Source organism: Mobula birostris, chromosome 13, assembly GCF_030028105.1.
Source record: "Mobula birostris isolate sMobBir1 chromosome 13, sMobBir1.hap1, whole genome shotgun sequence".
In the NCBI taxonomy this organism is placed as follows: Eukaryota; Metazoa; Chordata; class Chondrichthyes; order Myliobatiformes; family Myliobatidae; genus Mobula; species Mobula birostris.
The window spans coordinates 47932648-47940882 of NC_092382.1; the positions used below are offsets into that span (position 1 = coordinate 47932648).

Below are 8235 nucleotides of genomic sequence, written 5' to 3' on the forward strand. Positions count from 1 at the left end.
TTCAATTAGATCCCCCTCTCATCCTTCTGAATTCCCGCGAGTACAGTCCCGGAGTCATCAATCATCCTTGTGAACGTCCTCTAGACTCTCTCCAGTGCTAGCCCATATTTTCTAAGATGAGGCACCCAAAACTGTTCACAATACTCAAGGTGAGGCGTCAGCCGTGATGCAATGGCGGAGATCGGTGAGCCGAATAGCCTAATTTTGCTCCTATATCTTGTGGTATTGAGGCCAAATTTGGTGATAAATTAATGATGAATATCGCTTTTCATGACTCACATAACAAACCGCCTGGCGTCCCTGTGACAAAATTTGGAGGCTTGGATGTTTTTAAGTGACAGTTTCAAAAGTCGTCCACCCGATTAACATGTCGCGACGAGGATGGGATTCGAACCCACGCGTGCAGAGCACAATGGATTAGCAGTCCATCGCCTTAACCTCTCGGCCACCTCGTCTGCTCTTCCCTCTCTGGTACTCCGAAGCTCTGATTTTCTTCACAGCATTTAAAACTTCTGCTTTAGGCCCACCCATGTGTGTTCAGATTCTAGGCCGAATTACTTTGCTCGCCGTGCTTACCAGAATTCATGGAGTTTGGGTAAGGACAGTTTAGAGAGATATGTGCCAACCACAGGAAACATGGAAATAGGTATTTTATGCACTTTGGACCCCATGGACGTGCTGTGGCATAACTATCGAATCCGTGCTCTGTAACTCGGAGAAACTGTGAATGTTTTGAGTTGTAAAGTGAGATAAATTTATGTCGAATTAAATAAAATCTGAATAGCTTTGTTATCATGTTGCTTGATTTCAAGTAAACACATATTATAGGAATTTGCCATCTGGTTCGAGAATGACGATTTTCCGTGATTTGGGCAAATGCAATAACCCGATAGCTACCATATTATGACGCGCTGACGGCACGCCCGGCTGTGCGCAGCCGCAGATCCGAACACCCTAACGCTTACCCGACACATACAAATGGCTACTCGGTTCGGGAATACCAAGCCAACGGCTGAAATACCTAAAAAGAAATCGAGTTCATTCTATCAATAATGTTTTGAATGTGGTGGACCATTTCACTGATTCCAATCCCAGAATATAACGCCGCTGCAAAAGACAGTGGCATGTGCCTTTGAGAATGCCTTTCTGTGTGACAGAAACTAAATATTGTACAGCTCAAAGCAGGAATGCATGGAGAGATATTGACAACAGGTCGAATGTTCACCTGGGATGAAATCATTGCTTGAGTGTCTTTTTAGCTCGGTCAGGAAGCCACTTAACAGGTGGAACCTCCTTGCAGCATTCAGCATGTTCCCTTTCTCACAGAATACGGCCGTGTGGCCTAATGGATAAGGCGTCTGACTTCGATGCTTGATTGGTGGAAGTCATCAGAAGATTGCAGGTTCGAGTCCTGCCACGGTCGTTTTGAAAACCTGGTGGATTCGGTTCCATTCTGTCTCTCACTCCCTGCAGCCAATTGGTTGTCTCAATTCCGCGTGGGGATTAACCAGAGTACTACACCCTCAGTGAAAATGTAATGCCTCGTCTTCACAACATATAATATTATGTGGTATTTCTGCAGACACTTTTATAAACAATTGGTTGGATCTTCTCAGATGCTCAGAAGGAGCTTCTGCTGGGAAGGTGAAGTTTATTTCACATTGAGCTCCGTCTCCGAGCACACCTTATCGGCGAGGATTCACCACCCAGCAGTGACGGTACATTCTCCTGTCTCCAACACCCCTCCTCTTCTTGGACTTAGCACGCTGGTTCTCCGCCTGTTCTGGGATATCTTCATCACTAATTGCCAACTAGACATCAACCGCCTCAGCATCAGGAATCCTGACTTCTCCTCATACCGTACCCCTCTGAATACGCTGCTCTCCCAAATCTCAACCCCCATCCCCAAATTTACCTTCAATACGCAGACAAAGTGCTGCTGTTGTAGAGTGGCGGACTGACCTCTACCTTGCTGAGACAAGGCGGGAACTCTCAGACACATCTTCATCCCTACACCTTGAATAATCCCGACTGCGGACGATCACAGAACTGTCGCCGGGGTGCGGACGATCACAGAACTGTCTCCGACATTATCACTGTCGTCATCAACTCTGGAGAACCTCCATTCACTGTAGATAACTCATGGTTCCATTGCCCTGAACTGCTCGCTCTGCCTCCGACTCAATTCACAAATCTGATTGTCCAGGTAGGCTCATGGTCTCTACCTGCTCCTGCTCCTGCCCCACTGATCCTGTGTTCCCATAGCACCAGTCCATCCTATGCCCCATACTCAGTCCCTTCCCACCTGCATTCGCGAACCTTCCCATGCCACTCACTAAATTCCAGTTCCCTGGCTATGACCGTCTCATTTTCTCTACGGACGTCCAGTCCCCGTATTAAAAGGCCTTAAAAATCTCCACATTTCTCAAGGAAAGAACCAACCAGTTCCCCTCTATCATCACCATCCTCCGTCTGGCAGAACCGGTCCTCACCTCAACAGTTTCTGCTTCGGTTCCTCCTACTAAGTCCAAATTCAATGGGTAGCCATGGACACTCGTATGAGTCCAGATATGTCTCCCATTTCGTTGGCAAAGTAAAACAGTCCATGTACCTGGCCAGGTCCGGTCCGTGAAATCCGCATTTCCGTTCACAGTCCGGTTCATCGATCCTTATTCCGGGTTTTCCTGTTTTCCCTTGTTCCATTGAGTGCCTTAATTGAGGCACCTGATTCTCGTTTTGAGCTGGCCCGGCGCCAGAAAACGCTCTTCCTATCACTAGCCAATCCATCCCAGCATCATTTCTCTGAATCTCCTTGGAACCCTCTCCAGTTTCAGCAATACTTCCTCAGGTAAAGGAACTAAAAGTGCTTACAATACTGCAAGCGAGGCCTCACCAGTGCTTTGTAAAGTCTCTGAATCACATCCTTGCTTTATATTCTAGTCCTCTTGAAATGAAAGCGAACATCGCATGTGTCTTTATCACCACAGATTGAACCTACAAATTAGCCTTTGGGACATTATGGTGCGGTTGTGTACGTCGCAATGGGAGGCCTGTACAAGGACTCCCAAGGCTCTTAGCGCCTCAGTTTTATTGCTTGCATTTTCTCTCCTTTTAGAAAGTGTGCTCCTTCATTTTTGATAGCAAAGTGTTCGACCATGTATCTCCCTGCACTGCATCCCATCTGCCACTTCTTTGTCCATTCTCCCAGCCTAAGTTCGTCTGTACCCTCTCTACCTCCGAGAAGGACCTCCTGCTCGTTTCGCTCTGAAGAATCTGTACATGGTGAGTGGAGTGATTCGACTATTCCAGGTTCCAGGTCCCTGCAGTGGAACTGTTGGAATGTTTCATTAATTTCATCTGCTTTATCGGTGAGATCAAAAACCGTTTCATGACAATATTCTGTGCCCATTTAGCGCTCGTGTAAGTTTCTTCGTCTAATTTATTTGCCATCTGTCTGCCTGTGCACCAGCAAGACACGTTTAATTAGAAAGAGGACAGTCAACGCACCAGTGTCTACTCTGATTCTGACTGTTGGTGGTTGATCGAAGTCTTCTTGTTTACACATTCGTCCCGGCAGTGAATGCATCACGGGATGACATTGTTCCGCATTGCCCGTAAGAAGTGAAAAGTGAGTCAGAGACAATATGGTTGTTCAGCAATGTGACTGTATCTCCACCGCCTGGTCATAGCGGTAGTCGGCTTAGTAACCATGCATTCTTCTTTGCCTTTGCCTTCATATCATGTCTGTCCAGTGATATCTGACATAACCCACTGATACGAGTCGTGAAGGTATTATGACTTGATGCAGGCTCTTTGACTGAAAGAACCATTCCGACCACCTTTTCCGCCAGAGTAAGTCCCAGTTTCCTGCGTGCGGACCATATTCGTCTAGGGCCCGCCCTTCTGTGAAACTGTTCTACCTGCCTGATCTATTTCTGGCAGCTCATTCCACATATTCATTGAACTCTTCATGGAAACGTTGCTGCCCACGTTCCTTTCAAATATTCCAATTTCAAATAATTTGGTCTCCTTTGCACAGAAAAAAAAGGCTGTTAACATTCATTTTATCTCTGTTTAAATCTCATTCCCCTCGTCCTGGAATGAACAAATGACAAGCTTGGACAAATTCTTTATATAACCCAGTTCTTGTCCTGAAAACGACATTGTATAATTTATTTGCACTGTTTCCAGTTTATTGGCCTATTTTCTATAATAGAGCGTCCGAAACTCTACATGGCACTCTATCCACAAACTCAACAACGACCTATCATAATGTCTTACTTTTCGTTCCTTCCTGTTGCCCTGAATGAGGAAGGCCGGAATGAGAAAAGGCTTTTCACTATACTTCCGAAATCAGTGAACAGTGAGCCTGTGCCTCTGGGTCCCTCGTATCAACTGTACTGCGGAATGCCCTGCCATTTACAGCACACGTGCTTTGCAAGTTTTATTTCCAAAGTGTAAGACGTTATACTTATCTGCGTTGGAATCCATTTACAACACATCCGCCACTTCTTTAATTGAACCAGGTACGCTTGTAATCAAGAGTAATCTCCCTCAGTATCAACAGCAACGCCTAATTTTGTGTCATGCAGAAACTTCCTGATCAAGACGCGATTTTGCATCAATATTACCGACATAAATAACGATTAACGAACAACAGTGAGCATATCGAGCTGACTACTACACATCCTCACTTGCACTCTTCAGTTCCTTCCCAACTCCTTCCCCATTCTTAGCTCCCCACTCTAGTCATCTGCTCTCTACGTTCAGTTCAGCGGCAGTGTGTGGATCGGAATTGTGTTCTATTTCTTATCGTCCAGAGATGTCACCTGACCCGCTGTCCACTATCCCTGCAGCGATTCGTTATTTGTTCTATATGACATTTGTTTGACAAGGAGAAAATGATTTTGAAAAAAAAAAATCGCAGATGCAGTCTCAATAAAGCCCGAAATAACTGTGTGAGGTCTTACAGACATTAACTTACAATAAATACAATGTATAATTTGATCTTCATCACGACTTACTGCACCTCAATCACTCGCCTATTAAACACACTCAGTGATGCTGTCTCTCTGTAGAAGAAGGTGACCATGTATTTCCCATATTGGACTCCAGTCGTAATCACTCAGTTTGACTAAGTCACCTTGACTCATCTGGACGGGTTCATCACTGCTCAAATCTCAGTGAGTATTGCCTGGTCCAGTCGAGTTTATTGCCGTGTGCCCAGGGACGGTGGGGTACAGGGACAATAAAAAACTTGCAGCATCATTGCAGGCTCGAAGAGACAGAGAGCCCGCAAAACATAAATCATACAGTTCTGCATTATTAACAAAAGCTAGATATAAATCTTGTGCCGTTTTCAGACTTGGAAATTATTCCTCGGGCAAACTGATTATATAGATTGGGAACAACTGATCTCCCATCGGTCCCTATTATATCCATTGAGTTAGCATGCTGGCCCAAGAAATGTCTGTTTATTCCCTTTCTTTAAACACACAGGCAACAGGGAGAAGGGCAAGGCTCTAATCCTCTTCAGCCAGCCCTGACATTCAATAAGGTCAGGCTGGTCCAAACTTGCTGTCAATCCTACTCCCCATACCACACTTGCCGGTCATATGTTCTCCACCAAATCTTCTTCCATCTCCCTAGGTGAGAGGAGGTAATCTTCTGTCGTCCGCCTTTATTTCTACGCCCTGACAACGCCGCCAGCTTCCGATAGAAGCATATGGATATAAATGTTAAAAAACGCGACATTGTTCTGAGATTTTGCTCAGGATTGAGAGGACTTTGGGGAGGCAGAGCCAGTCAGGATCTGTGGGAGAGAACAACCCCTGGGTGAAACCGTTTTCCGCCATTGGTTAACATATTAGATTGACATCTGCACACACCAATGGCAGCCAGGTATGGTGCATGTCTTTGACGAGGGTTGGTTTGTGGGTTGTTGTCTGATGACGGGAGTGTGCACAGTCGCTACACCCCACCAGTCACAACCGGCGAGGGTGATATTGACGGAAAATTAGCGAACCAGATTATGTACGGCAATGTACGGTCGCTCGCTGGTCGAGAGTGCAATGGAGAGTCTGCAGAGCGAGTGACATGAAGCTGCGAAAGCTTTTCCCTTTCATGGACCCGTCGGCCCTGTTCAGCGACTGAGTCATAATCTCAATCCCCCTCCCACCCTCGGCTGAACAATATTTCTTATTGAAAGGAGTAAATATTTTATTGGTTCAAACTTCAATACTTTTTCAGCTAAAATTCACATGGTGGTCCTATCTTAACAGAGCACTGAACCAAAGTTCCTGGAACAGATTTATTGGAAAATCGCTACTCCTTCATGTCTTGTTACCTGTTCGTCCCTACGTTGCCGCACCAGTTCACGTCTCCTACCCTATACTCCATCCCAGCTGTGTCGTAAAGGAATATCTATAAACTTTCCACCCCAAATACGCAGTCCTTTCACTGAGCACAAACATCGATTATTGATTGCTGAACGCTTGCTTCAGCCTTGAGAGGAGAGTGTGGGAGTGAGGAGGAAAGAAGTATGTGCAGAGAAGAAAGGGGAAAGAGAGAGAGAGACAGAGAGAGAGAGAGAGAGAGAGAGAGAGAGAGAGAGAGAGAGAGAGAGAGAGAGAGAGAGAGAGGGGGAGAGAGAATGTGTGTGAGTTTGTGTATGTTACAGAGACGGATAGAGAAAGAGTGAGACATGGAAGTGAAGCAGGGGAGAGAGTCGCAACGTAGGCAGGGCAAGAGAGATAAGCGGGGGAGTTTGAAAGGCAGTGGAAGAGAGAGAGTTACACTGCAATTTAACAATTTCATGTTCACTTTGGACCATCGTTTTCCTCATAGTGTTTTCTTGACCATCAGAATAGTTCACCCCAGCGAGAAAACGAAATGGTTCTTTCCGTCCCTTCATTTAAAGTCGGAAGCTGGAGGGCTCGTAAGTATTGTCACCGTTCGGACGGAGGAGGGAAATAGTTCATGCGTTTACACATGATCTTCCAACAGAGGGAGCAAGAGAGGGCGCTACGTTATACTTATTGATGTTACTTCTCCGAGTTTCTTCAATTATAAAGACAATTAACTTTAAATTGGTGCCATTGATTCTTAAAATTCCAGAGTTACTGCTGATTTGGATGCAGGAATTCTGCTCAGTGCGATATATCGTCCCCAGTCTAGCTGAAGGAAGTAGGTTGGTGAACGAAGTGGGGCACTCTGTATCCATACAGTTGCAGAACTTACCGACATCAATCGCTCTGTTTCTACCCGAAATCTATTGTTAGATATTCGCTTGCAAAATAACAATGTCGTCGCTAAGTAAACTCCGCGAGAAAGGGTTGTTTAAGCTTCCTCACCGAGATTGATCAGAGTCGGAGTGAAAATGAACTCTTGGCACTGAGAATGGAAGAGTATTGAAGAGTGTAAGAATCTTAACATTTGCCGCCTGGGTTTGGCAGAGAATGTAGCGTTCAGACAGCAGCCAGGGAGTTATTGACAGGCAGGTGGAGTTCTGGTCCCTCGTGCCTGTAGAGTGAGCGCTGCGAGCAGGGCTCGAACCTGCGCGGGGAATCCCCATTGGATTTCAAGTCCAACGCCTTAACCACTCGGCCATCGCAGCTCCATCTATGTTAATCACTCACCGTAGCATTGCACCTGAAGTGATTTATTTTCAGTGATGGAAATGATAAATCACCATTCCAATACAAATAGCATGATTGGACAATTTGGGAATTTGTTTCGGGACAGGTAGGTCAGAACGTGAGTGTAGAGGGATAACACTGGCGTCAGTATCGTCAATGAAGGAGATTTCCACTGCTGGGGATAAAGGTCAGGATTAGAATCAGAGTTATAATGACGGATATATGTTTTTTTGTTGTTTTATGGCAGCTGTACCGTGTAACACATATAGAATAATAATATAAGATCCATAGGTCCATAAAAAAAAAGGGACAGGAACAGGAATTCGCCCCATTGAGTCTGTTTCGCCAATGTAGCAGCGCTGATTTATGATCCCCTCAACCCCATTCTACTGGGCATGGACATTGACGTCCTTAACAAACAAGAAATTATCAACCACTGCTTCAAATACACCCAATGACTTGGCTTCCATAGCCGTCTGTGACATCTAATTCCTCAGATGCGCCACCCTTTATATAAATATATTCTGCCTCAATAGTTCTAAACTATTATCTTTCTATTCTGAGGCCCCGCTCTCTAATCCTAGACTGCCCCACTATA

General features: G+C 45.4%; 3 non-coding genes across 3 annotated transcripts; 1 reads left to right on the plus strand and 2 right to left on the minus strand.

The window, feature by feature from the left end:
* Positions 1-373: 373 nt before the first annotated feature.
* Positions 374-455, minus strand: trnas-gcu (transfer RNA serine (anticodon GCU)). The gene has a single exon. It is a non-coding gene; the product is annotated as a tRNA-Ser (tRNA).
* An 876-nt stretch (positions 456-1331) lies between these two features.
* On the plus strand, positions 1332-1423 carry trnar-ucg (transfer RNA arginine (anticodon UCG)). The gene is given in 2 exon segments: positions 1332-1368; positions 1388-1423. It is a non-coding gene; the product is annotated as a tRNA-Arg (tRNA).
* A 6110-nt stretch (positions 1424-7533) lies between these two features.
* trnas-uga (transfer RNA serine (anticodon UGA)) lies at positions 7534-7615 on the minus strand. The gene has a single exon. It is a non-coding gene; the product is annotated as a tRNA-Ser (tRNA).
* Positions 7616-8235: the final 620 nt, after the last annotated feature.